Source organism: Pelophylax lessonae (genome assembly GCF_965119305.1).
Source record: "Pelophylax lessonae genome assembly, chromosome: 4".
In the NCBI taxonomy this organism is placed as follows: domain Eukaryota; kingdom Metazoa; phylum Chordata; class Amphibia; order Anura; family Ranidae; genus Pelophylax; species Pelophylax lessonae.
Window position 1 is genome coordinate 465,067,719 of NC_138771.1, and position 14,509 is coordinate 465,082,227.

Below are 14,509 nucleotides of genomic sequence, written 5' to 3' on the forward strand. Positions count from 1 at the left end.
ACTTTCATTCTCTATAACGGACGTCTATTCAGTGTTTAGCAGAGTGGATGCACGTAAGGCAGCTGGCCCAGATGGCATACCGGGACGTGTTCTCAGAGCATGCGCTGGACAACTGGCACATGTTTTTTCTGACATTTTCAATCTGTCACTGGCTCAAGCCACAGTACCAACATGCCTGAAGACCACTACTATCATACCAGTGCCTAAGCACTCAGCTGCTGAATACTTGAACGACTTTCGCCCAGTTGCACTCACCCCTATTGTTATGAAATGCTTTGAGAAACTGGTCCTGGATCACCTTACTGCGGGCCTACCACCTACACTGGACCCACACCAGTATGCCTATCGCCCGAATAGGTCAACTGAGGATGCAGTTTCCACAGCTCTTCATTCTGCTCTCACCCACCTGGATAAGAGCAATACATACATTAGAATGCTGTTCATTGATTTTAGCTCTGCTTTCAATACAGTCCTCCCCACTGTACTGATCACTAAGCTCAGGGAACTGGGTATCTGCACCTCCATTTGCAGATGGATTCTGGACTTTCTCACCAACAGACCCCAATCTGTCAGGTTGGGAAACCAGGTATCCTCAACCCTCATTCTGAACACTGGCATACCGCAGGGCTGTGTTCTGAGCCCACTGCTCTACTCCCTGTTCACCCACGATTGTGCTCCTCTGTATACATCCAACATCTTTATCAAGTATGCGGATGACACCACCGTGGTCGGCTAGATTGAAAACAATGAGGAATCGGCCTACAGGGAAGAGATCTGTAATCTGGCAGTATGGTGTGCCACCAATAATCTGACTCTCAATGCCACAAAGACCAAAGAGCTCATTGTGGACTTCCGGAAATCCAACAGCAGGAGACATCTACCAGTCAACATCAATGGAACCGAGGTAGAGCGAGTCTCCAGCTTTAAGTTCCTGGGAGTTCACATCTCTGAGGATCTGTCCTGGCAGTTGAACACGTCAGCTCTGGTAAAAAAAGCACAACAACGTCTGTATTTCTTGAGAAGTCTCAAGAAATCTCATTTGTCCCCGGGGATTTTAACGAGCTTCTACCGCTGCATCATTGAGAGCATCCTGACCAACTCCATCACTGTATGGTACGGAGGCTCCACTGTGAGTGAACGTAAAGCACTGCAAAGGGTGGTCAAAACTGCTCAACGCATCACTGGCACCCAATTACCTGCCATTGAGCACCTTCACCACAGCAGATGTTTGCGCAGAGCTCACAACATCATCAAGGATTCTTCGCATCCCAGTCATAAACTGTTTAACCTCCTTCCATCAGGAAGGAGATACAGAAACTTGCGCACTAGAACCAGCAGGTTCAGGGACAGCTTTTTTCCATCCACCATCATATTACTGAACTCAACATTACACCGCTAATCATTACAAAACAAACACAAACAAAAGACTGTATATAACCTCTGTACTATACATGTACATACTACATAGTATATCTTTTCACTCCTTAGTACATCTGCACTATTTATATCTGTATGTATCTTTATCATTACAGTACATTTTGCCCAATATTTCACATTCATTTGTGTATATATATTTTTTAATTATGCTAGATGGTTATCTGCACTGTAAATATGCTAGATATTATCTGCACTTTTGCACGATTGCTACATTTTGCACTTCTGGTAGATGCCAAACTGCATCTCGTTGCTGTGTACCTGTACTATGCAATGACAATAAAGTTGTATCTATCTAATATCATCCGCAAACGGATGGGATGATATGCGGACACACGGAGCGGATGACAGAAATGTCATCCGCTCTGTGAAAAAAAAAAAAAAGGACCGCAGCGGAGCTCTCACACGGAGCAGCCGTGTGAAAGAGCCCTAAGGATTAGAACCTCTATCAAGTTTTTTTCATTTTTTATTGCTGTCTCTTTTGAGGAAGATTGGCCCCTTCGAGTTGACTGGTGGCCATTGTCACTGAGAATGAAGGTGAGAGGATATTCAATATTGGCCAGTTAAAAAAATGGCCAGTATTCGGTTTGTATGAATGCCAGCCGGTCCGACAGAAGCCGGCTGTTTGGCCTGCTTCTGTAGGACGTGCATGCTGGAAAGCCAGCAGCCGACCCGCTCCCGATCAGGCAATGACTGAGAGCACTGACCGGAGTGTTCTGGTGGGGGCCCCCCCCTGTCAGAACACAAAAGCTCAGCGGGGGATATCGCTGTACTAAGGTCGAATCATTAGTTCTGTGGTTTAGACCAGAGCTGACTTTTTTTTCATTCAATCCTCTGGGTTGAATGGAAAAAAAATGAATAGTGTATACCAGGCTTAAAAGGAGAATTCCCCTCACTTTAGGAGATTTCTTCTACCTTCCTTTTTTGTATTTGGGTCAGGAAGTGAATAATAAAGGGGCAGTGGTTTTAACCCTTCCCAACTCCATCTAAAACAAAACAAAAAAAATGTTTGGCTATACATACATACATACATACACTATATTACCAAAAGTACCAAAAATACCAAAAGTATTGGAATGCCTGCCTTTACAACCACATGAACATTAATGGCATCCCAGTCTTAGTCCATAGGGTTCAATAATGAGTTAGTCCACCCTTTGCAGCTTTAACAGCTTCTGGGAAGGCTGTCCACAAGGTTTGGAGTGTGTCTATGGGAATGTTTGACCATTCTTCCAGAAGCGCATTTGTGAGGTTAGGCACTGATGTTGGAGAGAATGTCTGGCTCACATTCTGTGCTCTGTATCATTCCAAAGGTGTTCTGTTGGCTTGAGGTCAGGACTGTGTGCAGGCCAGTCAAGTTCCCCACCCCAAACTCATTCATGTCTTTATGGACCTTGCTTTGTGCACTGGTCCAAATCATTTGATGGAGGGGGGATTATGGTATGGGGTTGTTTTTCAGGGGTTGGGCTAAGCCCCTTAGTACCAGTGAAGGGAATTCTTAAGGTGTCAGCATACCAAGACATTTTGGACAATTTCATGCTCCCAACTTTGTGGGAACAGTTTGGGGTTGGCCCTTTCTGTTGACTGCGCACCAGTGCACATAGCAAGGTCCATAAAGATATGTATGAGTGAGTTTGGGGTGGAGGAACTTCACTGGCCTGCACAGAGTCCTGACCTCAACCTGATAGAACACCTTTGGGATGAATTAGAGCACAGACGCTACTGAAAATCAGAACCGGCTCAGCAAAATTGGGATTGGTTGAATGTTCAGCCTTCATATAGGCTCTTACTGAAGTCCAGAGGTGACAGGTTTGTCTGCAAATGTATCAGTTTAATGTACAAGCCTCATCTGGGCTTTCTTTTTGTCATATAAAGCATCTAGGACTAGGAAGAAAGAAATCTCTAATGCACTGTACCCCTCAGGTTTGTAGTTACAGAAGAAAAAAAATGCCTTCCTTATTCTAAGGTATTTTATTCCCACAAGCTAGAGCAAACATTCCCCTTAGGGCAAGCTCCAAGTTGTTAGTTCCCAAATATTATCTTGCTCATCCAAGTGAATTTCCTCTTGCTTTGCAGGTGGCACAGATATCAGACATCACCCCAGGGACATCAAAACATCTTACACAGAAATTCTGCTAGTATCCAGAATCTCTCCTGTGTCTCAATGCTTTGATACGGATACTGCCCAAAGCTGATTAGGACTGATCAAGGTAAGGTTCTTTATTTCATTTCTCTTGGGGTGTAATAAAAGCAGCATTATCGTAGAGTTTTGGGCCCTATGTATCCATGAGGGACCATATTTATATCTAGTTACTAGAGGGCGCTGTTCTGCATCACACTGCCACTGTGTCCTAATTTGAATTAATAACAAGTCAGATGGGACTGAGAAACTTCTAATTGGCAAGACTGAGTCTGGCTAAAGCTATTGCTGTCTTAAAGTGACCATGGTTTAACTACTTCAATACAGGGCACTCACCCCCTTCCTACCCAGGCCAATTTCCAGCTTTCAGTGCAGTTGCACTTTGAATAACAATTGCGCGGTTATACAACACTGTACCCAAATAAATTTTTTAGCATTTTCTTCATACAAATAGAGCTTTCTTTTGGTGGTATTTAATCACCGCTGGGTTTTTTTCTTTTTTGCTAAAAAAAAATGAAAAAAGACCAAAATTTTTGAGGAAAAAAAACATTTCTTTTTCATTTTTGTCAGGAAATTTTGTAAATAAATAATTTTTCTCCTTTGCTAATGTGCGCTGATGAGGCTGCACTGATGGGCACTGATGAGGTGGCACTGAAGGGCACTGATGGGGTGGCACTGATGCGAAGGCACTAATATGCAGGACTGATGGGCATTGATATGTGGCACTGATATGCAACACTAATGAGCACTGATAGATGGCACTGATAGGTGGCACTGATGGGCACTAATAGGCAACCCTTATGGGCAATGATGGGTGGCACTGATGGGCACTAATGAGCAGCACTGATGGGGGGCACTGATATGCAGACACTGATGGTCTCTGAAAGGCAGCACTGATTGGCATAACTGATGGGCAAAGATTGGCCTCACTTATGGGCACAGACTGGTTTCACTGATGGGCACAGAGTGGCATCACTTATGGGCACAGATTGGCCTCACTTATGGGCACAGACTGGTGTCATTGTTGGGTACAGATTGGTGTCACTGATGGGCACAGCGTGGCATCACTGATGGGCACTTTTGGGGCTGCATTGTAATCAGGGCACTGATGATCAGTGCCCTGATTACCTTTACATGTCTCCCCTGTGAGGAGATGCCGCTGATAGGCTCTCCTCTCCTCAAACTCCGTCAGTGTGAGTCAAGGAGAGTCGATAAATGGCACTTTCTTGTTTACATGTGATCGGCTGTGATTGGACATAGCCAATCACATGGATAAAGAGCCGCAGCTCTTTACTGAGATTGGGGTTGCGCTGTGTCCCAGGAACAGGCGCGGGTTTTCGGCTTTACTGGGCATCGTCATATGATGCCGTCCCAGACGCAGACACCCGCCCGCCGTTCTCATTTGACGGGGGGCGGATGGCAAGTGGTTAAAAGAAAAAAAAAATCTTCTATACCTTATATTGCTCTCAGCCAGCCTTCTCTAAATCTTCAGATTCCTTTTTGTTTTGTGATCTGACTTCTTGTTAGAGTGGGGCTACGTTTGTTCTCCATGGTCCCAGTGTATAGACATAGCCCCCCTTTGCTTGATCCAAAAATGGATTAGAAACGAAAGACTATGGGATGTGTAATGGATCAGGAGTTTTGATTTGACTCTGAGCTGTTGCATATTTGTTACGGGTCAGTGAAACTGTTAAGCCTAGTACACAGAAAAACTGAGAGGTTGCTGTTCTAACCATGCCATGTTAGTACAAAAATCTCCCCCACTGTGCTGTTGTGTTCTGACAGGGGGACCTCCCTCCTACCAGAACAAACCGCCAGCGCTTGCAGCCATTGGCTGGCGCTGTTCGGATGCCAATCGGCTGCTGTTTTTTAAGCATGCTTGACAGAAGCTGGTCATGAGATCAGCTTCCATCAGACGGGCAGCTGTACACACTGGCCGAAAGTCGGCCAGCTTCTCCTGTAACGGCTGATTTCGGCCGATATTTAGCTTGTGTGTACAGGTTTATTATAATGTTAGGTTTAATGTACTAAAGATTCAGCTTTTTTTATTGTATATACACCCGTCTTGGACAATTAATATTTATTTCCAACAAAGCCACTAAACACTCATATTTTTTTTCTACTGCCGAGCCTCCAATTTTCCTTATGCCTCTTTCACAACCTTTCAGATAGGGAGCATGCATTTCGGGGGAACCGGTAGCATGCATGTTCAGTGCAGACAACATCTGCATGTAATCTGTGAGTGCAAAGGAAAGGCTATATTAATGATGTGCATGTGCAATTAGATTGTAGTCTTCTATTCTCTAAAGAGGCCAGAGATGGATTTGTATTTAGGACAAATAAAGATGACTTATGTGTAATGTTTTGGACATGTATTGCATCACCAGTGCCAAGGGATCAGGGGGCCTGGGTGCCCTGGGTTTTAGCTTCTGCAAAAGTCCTATGTGGGACAGGAAGCACAAATGGTTTATCGATCACCCATATCTTGAAGGCCTCATTCACACTGGACATTTTTACAGCTGCTGTTTTTGGCTTCAGGCATTTTTTTCTGCAGTCGGTAAACTCCCCAGCAAGTTATACTATGTGTCCATGCACACATAGGCTGTTATCAGCGTTTTTAAGCACGTTCAAACCCCAAAACTAGTGGGTTTGAGGGGAGTTTTTCAGCTGTAAAAATGGCCCAACTCTGAAAAATGCCTAAAAATGCGGCTATTCTGTGTTTATGAGTGTTTTTGCTAAAAAATGCAAAAGCTAAAAAAAAATGCTGCAAAAAGATACTGCAAAAACGCTGCAAAACTCACTCTACAGCTACAGCTTTCTACAGCTAATGCTACTGGTTTTTTTATAATGTCCAGTGTGCATGAGTCAGAATAGTTTTTGCTGGAGATTTTTCATCACTTCCTGTTGAGTGAACCTATCATCACTGTGACAATAAGTTAGGTAAAAAATGTTTCCCAGAGAGCAGTAAACACTGAAAAGAGAGAGCAGTTAATGCACTGAAAACATGTACAAATATGGCCTTTATTTCAGAAATGAACACTTCTGGGAGCATTGATCTTCTGATCCCCTGTTTTGATCAGCCGTTCCTTCTTCCAATCTCCACATGACTACAGGACTCAATAGTTATTTATAAGTTGGCAGGAGGATCCAATGTGTGCAGCAGGGGCTCAGAAGATTGACACTTCCAGTTCTATCAGTTGTTACAGAGACTTCAGGCGGTGATTTCTGCTTAACACAATGTGGGCAGCAGGAAGAGTGAGTATTTACTCTCTTATTTTCCATTTTTGGGAGAATTTATTTTTCATTCAGGGTGCCTTTCAAAGCTCAATTCCATGTTTGTATGAAAAAGAAGCCCAACAATTATACAAATTTCAAATTCAGCTTCCACTACTATACTAATCTACTACACTCATCTCCTCTCCAGTGCTGTCCCCTGCAAAATCACTATTTTGTTATCTAGGACTAATAAATCTTTCAGGTTAAATGATGCCAGTATCCATGAACCCATTTCTTCTGAATGAAGGGTCTCATGCACCTCCCTCTAGAGGGTGCATCACTACAGTGCCCTGTACTCACAGTACAACGAGGCAGAGAATGACTATGAATCAGCGACACACTCTACATCTCCAGGAAGCAGTCACTGTCCGGCTGACAATTTTCCACCTGGCTCCTTTGATTTTCATTGAAAGTTTGGTAAGCTGTGTCATGTTGACAGGGCCACTCACGGCTCAAATGTATGCTATTTCAGCTGTAACTGAATTCTCAAGCCGTGTTTGGCCAGCTTAAAGTGTTTGTTACCCAAAAAAAGTATCCTGTTCCCTTTAAGCATGAATAACAGCACAGTGCTTGTGCTGCGTAATTTGGCCCCCTGTATAACCTAAAAAACCTGACTGATCCTGCCTGGTTCTGCCCTCCCTCCTGTAAACTGACCACTGTTTATCATGGCTGCTGAGCCCTGACACTGTGGTCAGATTACGTGCCTCAATCATCCGCAGCTCCCCTCTCTGCGCTCCCCCATCCTCTCCCCCTCCCCTTCATGCCTGTTAGCTCCGTCCACTCCCCAGGCCTCCCCTCCTGCTGCTATCATAACTATAGTATAAGCATGCCATCCCTTCTGTTAGATAACATTATGTGTTCCAGTGTCTGTACCATATAGAAAAAATGCCAATTTCTACCCTATATCAGAGCAACTCACAGCGCTCATGTGACCACTCAGCTTTCTCTACTCTCTCCTCCCCTTCTCCCCAGTTAACATCAGTGAGAGTTCTTGGCCCCTTCCGCTATAGCTGCCAGCTTGGGAGAGGAGAGAGCTGAGGAGTCACATGAGCGCTGAGAGATGCTCTGATATAAGGTATAAATCTTTTTTATATAGCACAAACACTGGGACACATAATGTTATTTAACAGAGAGGATTGTATGTTTATACTATAGTGCAGTATTGGCGAACCTTGGCACCCCAAGATGTTTTGAAACTACATTTCCCATGATGCTCAACTATACTGCAGAGTGGCTGAACATCATAGGAAATGTAGTTCCAAAACATATGGGGTGCTAAGGTTCGCCATCACTGCTATAGTGGCTTTACAACCACTTTAAGTGAGAAAACATTCTCTGAAGAAGTCCTGCATAGTACTGTAGCACCCTCTAGTGTGCTATTAGTGGTAGTGTAGGTAAAATATAGTTTAACCAAAGGGGTAAGCCTGAGCCATGGAATCCTGGACATGGTTCATTAGAGTTTAGGGCTGCATGACTCATCCGGGCAGCTCTCTGGTGCTTCCCCTGGTTCTAGAATGTTGGAGAATGTTCTAGAAGCTAGTGGGTGGAAGCTAGGAGTCCTGCATAATTAGGGGCTCTCAGTCAATCCCTAGGAGTTGGACTTGGCAGGGGACTAAGAAAACCCTGTAATAGTTGAGCCATGCTAGCAGGGGAGTCAGGTGTAAGATGGAGATGCAGTGCTGAGGGAGATTGTCAGTGGTCCTGGAGGGACCCATGCCGGGCAGGGGTTTTACCTGAGGCCTGGGCTCAGATGGCTGGTCCGGAAGGATCCTACCTCAGTTGGAGGATGCTTTCCAGTGGGAGCAAGGAATGACAGAGTGAGTAGATCAGCACGGTGCAGGAACAAACAAGTGGAGAGACTGCCACTTGCATCAGGTCTCTCTTGAATACGGTGGTGTGCTAAGTCTTCATCAAACCTTGCCCTTGGAAATCTCAAGTGTGTCAGTTGACTGGACTAGTGCAGAGTGTCAGTCAGGTAGACTGGGAAGAAGAAGCAGCTAGGTGGGCTGGTGAAGAGGCATCCAGATGGGCTAGCATTTCTTGCATGTAGAACTGGGGCCAATGCCTACAGGGGAGCTGAAAGTGTTTCAGGATGCACTTCACTACACATGTGCTACTTTTCTAAGAGACTGAGAGTTCCTAGCCTGTAAGGGGCTTTTGGTGAGCAAACAAGGGACTGTTACTTCCCAAAGATTGAAGTTCTGCAGAATAGGTCAAGCGGAGCTTTATAGAGGATCATGACAGGCTGTGCAGGAGGATCAAGTGTAGCTGTAAAGAGGGAGGAAGTTGCCCCTGGTTCTTTTGTTTCTCAAGTTGGGCATCGGATAATCCCTAACACCATCCTAGTTATTTCCCACTAACAAAAATACCAAAAGCAAAGCTCAAGGACTGTTTTCTGAGTCTGGATGCAAGTTAAAAAGGCTATGTGACTGGCTGTGCAGCAGTGGGGAACCATAACATTTGCAACTCCTATGGGGGTAGTGTTACAATACTAAAACCCAACAGGGGTTCTAACCCTTCTAAACAAAACTAAAAAAGCTTTAGATAGACATACGCTTCAAGTCTAGGATCTGCCATTTCTGTGACAACAGGAAACATGACAGCACATGTGTCACTTGATGTGTCAGCCTCACTAAAATTACACACAACCCCAGCATGGGGCCACCAAAGATCATCCAGCACTGGAGAAGAAGTGAAGAGAACATCGCCACATCACTGTCTTAAAGACATATTGAAAAAAGTAAGTATAAAAATAAGTGGGAAGGGGAAAAAGAGGGAGGAATGGGGGCTGGTGGCCTGTAATTGGACAATAATGTCATAGGCATCCTCAAAGATTAACAGAAAGGATTGGGATGCAGGAGGAAGAGAGCCAACTTTATTTTTACAGAACTGAGATTTGCATATCACTTTAACTGTCCCCTATTTCTGAATCTCCTTGTATTTCTTCATCATATGCTCAGTTTGACTTTCCCAGGTATATGACAGGTTCTCTTTACCGTCTATGACTTCACATATCTGCGAGGACACATAATCCTTTAGGATAACTAAAAAAACAAGTAATTCTGGAATCAAGCAATAATATGTCTCCAAAGGCAGCAAGAGCTCCAGAACGCCTGCAAAAAAAAGCAAAATCTGCAGTATGGGTAAGATGTGTTAATACCAGGGCTTGATTGGGAGCACTTAGGATAGGATACATTTATTAAACTCATATAATAAACATGAGACAAGTTTCAGGAGCTGATCAGAGAGAGATCTAGGATAAAAACACAGAGGAAGAATTCCTGGTGGAACGGAGAGGCAGAGACTGTAACTGTACCAGTGCACTTAAATTGGCAAGCAAGTTCTTAAAATAACCATGAAAGCCAAGCTTAAAAGATCCCTTATTAAATTCTTCAGCTACCCTAGCGGACGTGACAAGGGCAACTGCTGCAGAATAAAGCCGTGCATTGCTTAATTCAAACACACAGTTACCCTGCCTGTGTTAGTCTTTAATGCTCCTGCTCTGTTCCGTGGCAGACCACAACCTTACAAAACTTTGTAAAAGTTTAAAACAATTAGTAATTCTTAGGGACATTTATGATAGCTTGCTGCTGTATAACATTTTTGTGCTCTTGTCTACCCACCCATGGCAAGAGAATTTTTTTGTGCAACTCAAATGATTTTGAAGCAGCCTCAGCTTTATAATTTGTAATATTTTGATTATTTTTGGTAAACTTTTTCTTCAGCCCTTTACAGAGGCTCTCTATCCATTTGAGTCCCATTACCTCTATACTATTGATGACTAGGGATGATCGAACTTTTGAAAAGTTCGGTTCGACCAGAACACCCGAACTTCACGAAAGTTCGGTTCGGATTTCAGAACCCCATTGAAATCAATGGGACCCGAACTTCTGTAATCAAAAAACACCATTTTTAAGCCCTAAAACCCAATAAATGCCTCTAAAAAGTGCCTAGGGTTCTGGGTCATGCCCCAGGGACTATTAATCACACAAAAAAAAGTTCTTAAAAATTGTCGTTTTTGATAGATAGCCAATTATTGAAAAAATTAAAAAAAAAAAAAAGAGATTTCTTTGGATTTAGTGTCTGGGGGGTCTAAAAGGTGTACCTGTGAAGTTTCAGCTCTGTAGCATGTCCAGAACCAGAATTACAGCATACCAAACCTTCAAAAATGACTTTTTTGCTTAACCGCACCTTTCTTTTGCTCCTAATCAACGGCTCAGCCAATGTGTATGATGGGGACATAATGCAGTGCACTGGGAACAAGATTAGAGGTTTTTTTGGAAAAAGGTGCTGTCTCTTTAAATGTGCATATAATTAACGGGTGTATTTCCACAATGGGGCTTTTATTACCAAATGTTTCAAGAAGTCCAAAGATGTATGTAATTGCACTTTATTTCATGTAAAATGGTGTTTGGTGCACTTTAACTTGAAATCTCACAAGAAACAGACATATATGCACGGATACATTGAGGGTTAGGGGTAGGGGCCACAATGTAGTGCAGAGTGAACAAGATTAGAGATGTTTTGGATGAATACTGTTGTCTCTTGACTTTGAAGAGAAGTAAAGGATGCTTAAAAATTGGGCATTTGGTGGTGCGGACGATGCCTTGACACCATATCCCTATGAAAGTGCTGGTAATGAAAGCAATAATTGCCTTTGTAAGGAAAAAAATTACAATGATATGCATCTGTGTGACAGGTGCGCAAAAATTGTTGTTTGGGTGTTGGCGGAGCCATACCACTGTAAGCCCAAAGAGCTGGTGTTGAAGAAGGCGTAAAAATTATGAAGGTGTGCACCTGTGGAACAGGTGCGCAAACATGGTAGTTTTGGTGTTGGCGGAGCCTCCCCACCATAATCCCAAAGAGCTGGCTTTGAAGGAGGCCCAAAAATTGTAAAGGTGTGCACCTGTGGAACAGGTTCGCAAACATGGTAGTTTTTGTTTAGCATAGCCTCCCCACCTTAACCCCAAAGAGCTGGTGTTGAAGGAGGCCCAAAAATTGTAAAGGTGTGCACCTGTGGAACAGGTGCGCAAACATTGTAGTTTTTGTTTTAGCATAGCCTCCCCACCTTAACCCCAAAGAGCTGGCGTTGAAGGAGGCCCAAAAATTGTAAAGGTGTGCACCTGTGGAACAGGTGCGCAAACATTGTCGTTTTTGTTTTAGCATAGCCTCCCCACCTTAACCCCAAAGAGCTGGTGTTGAAGGAGGCCCAAAAATTGTAAAGGTGTGCACCTGTGGAACAGGTGCGCAAACATTATCGTTTTTGTTTTAGCATAGCCTCCCCACCTTAACCCCAAAGAGCTGGTGTTGAAGGAGGCCCAAAAATTGTAAAGGTGTGCACCTGTGGAACAGGTGCGCAAACATTGTCGTTTTTGTCATAACCAAAATGAGGTTCTGTGAACGTAAAGAGAATGAGAGGAGGGTTTGAGGGTGGCACCATGGTCCAGGCTTAAACTGAGGCTCAACTGCCACATCACAACGATAGCCTAGTCTACAAGGTCTGCATCAGGTGCATCAAAGCTTGATATCCACGACTGATTCATCTTAATGAATGTCAAACGGTCGACTGAGTCGGTGGAGAGTCTAGTTCGATGGTCTGTGACGAATCCTCCTGCTGCGCTGAATGCCCGTTCCGATAGGACACTGGAAGCAGGGCAGGCCAACAACTCCATGGCATACTGGGCCAGTTCTGGCCAGTGGTCTAATCTTAAGACCCAGTATGCCAGTGGATTGGATTCGTCACATGAAAAGCCCTCTGTGTCACTTTGTGCCCTCACGTAATCGTCCACCATGTGATGCAGACGGTGTCGATGCGATGTGGCAGCTGAGAGGCCTGGGCGGTGAGGACTAAAAAAAGACCGAAAGGCATCCGTCAACCGCACGCATTCTCCAACGCTCCTCTCGTGACCACCAGTAGAATCCATGGTAGGTTGTCCCCGCCCCTGCACCCTACGGGAGTCGGGGAACATGTTCACCAGATTCCTCTTGAGACTGTCCTCAAGGGATTTGATCCTGTGGACTCTATGGGTGGATGGGAAAAGCTCCGAGACTTTACACTTGTACCGGGGGTCAAGTAGGGTGGCCAACCAATAGTGGTTAGTCTCTTTAATGGCCTTGATTCTGGGGTCCTTTCGCAGGCTCTGGAGCATGATGTTTCCCATGCGTCGCAAATTAGCGAAGGCCTGAGAAGCTGACTCCTCGGGGTCACTCATAACGACATTATCTTCAACGGGCTCCTCCTCCTCCCAGCCACGTACTACTCCAAAGTGTCCCGAGGGAGTCAAACTAGGCCTTGCAGATTGCCGCATGTCTTCCTCCTCCTCCTCCTCAAACCCTGCAAAAGTTCCCGCAGAATCGTCCTCCTCCTCCTCTTACACCCCTGGATCCTGCTCGGGCCTCTGGGAGCTAGGCATAATGGGGTCAGGATTCTCAGGATAAAGGGGGCCTTGAGAGGCAAGGAAGTCCTCCTCTTCCTCCTGCTGCTCTGCCTCCAGTGCCCTGTCCATAATGCCACGCAGAGTGTGCTCCAACAAAAACAGTACCGGTAGGGTGTCACTGATGCATGCGCTGTCCCGGCTGACCATCCTTGTGGCCTCCTCAAATGGCGAGAGGACAGCGCATGCATCCTTAATCAAAAGCCACTGCCGTGGTGAAAAGAAGCCCAGGCGCGCAGAGCCAGTGCTGGTGCCGTACTCGCATAGGTATTCATTGAGGGCCCTCTGCTGCGTGTACAGGCGCTGCAGCATAGCCAAGGTGGAGTTCCAGCGGGTGGGCATGTCACAGATGAGGCGGTGTACCGGCAGGTGAAACTCGCGCTGCACTTCGGCCAAACGTGCAGTGGCACTGTACGACCGCCTGAAGTGACTGCACACCCTTCTTGCCATCCTTAGCACATCCTGCATTCCCGGGTACGAGTTCAAAAACCGCTGTACCACGAGATTCAGGACATGCGCCAGGCATGGCACATGGGTTAACTTTCCCTGACGAAGGGCGGCCAGGAGGTTTGACCCATTATCAGTAACCACCATCCCTGGCTGCAGCTGGCGTGGTGTCAACCACCTCTGGGCCTGTGCCTGCAGAGCCCCAAGAATCTGAGGGGCAGTGTGCTGCCTGTCCCCTAGACACACAAGCTGCAGCACTGCGTGACACCTTTTGGCCTGAGACATAGAATAGCCCTTTGAACGTTTACGTGATATCTCATCATATTCAAAGGACCATTCTGCAGAGGAGGGCATGGAGGAGGTAGAGGAGGAGGAGCAGGAGGGGGTAGAAGTGATCGATCTACCCGGATCAGCGACACCACCAGCTGTTTGCAGACGTGGGGGCAACACTGGCTGCAGCACCGAGCCCTGGCTACAATCCCTTCCACTGGCAAGCAGTGTCACCCAGTGAGCAGTGACAGAAATGTACCGTCCCTGCCCATGTTTGCTTGACCAAGTGTCAGCCGTCAAGTGTATCTTACGGCTGACTGACTTGGCCAGGGATGACACTACATTGCCTTCCACATGTTGGTATAGGGATGGCAGGGCCTTACGGGAAAAGTAATGCCGACTTGGCACCTGCCACTGTGGAACTGCACATTTTGCGAAGTCACGGAAGGGAGCAGACTCTACCAGGTTAAATGGTAATAGTTGCAGAGCCAGTAGTTTAGCCAAACTA

The 14,509-nt window shown here is 45.5% G+C and overlaps 1 protein-coding gene across 3 annotated transcripts in view; it reads left to right on the forward strand.

Moving 5' to 3' along the window:
- Window positions 1-14,509, forward strand: part of SGCD (sarcoglycan delta) — a gene marked incomplete at its 5' end in the record, with an annotated part of 1,184,416 nt that overhangs the window by 682,267 nt on the left and 487,640 nt on the right. For all 3 annotated transcript variants that reach the window (XM_082254622.1, XM_082254623.1, XM_082254621.1), the window contains one exon: window positions 3,511-3,644. The remainder of the gene's footprint in view (window positions 1-3,510; window positions 3,645-14,509) is intronic.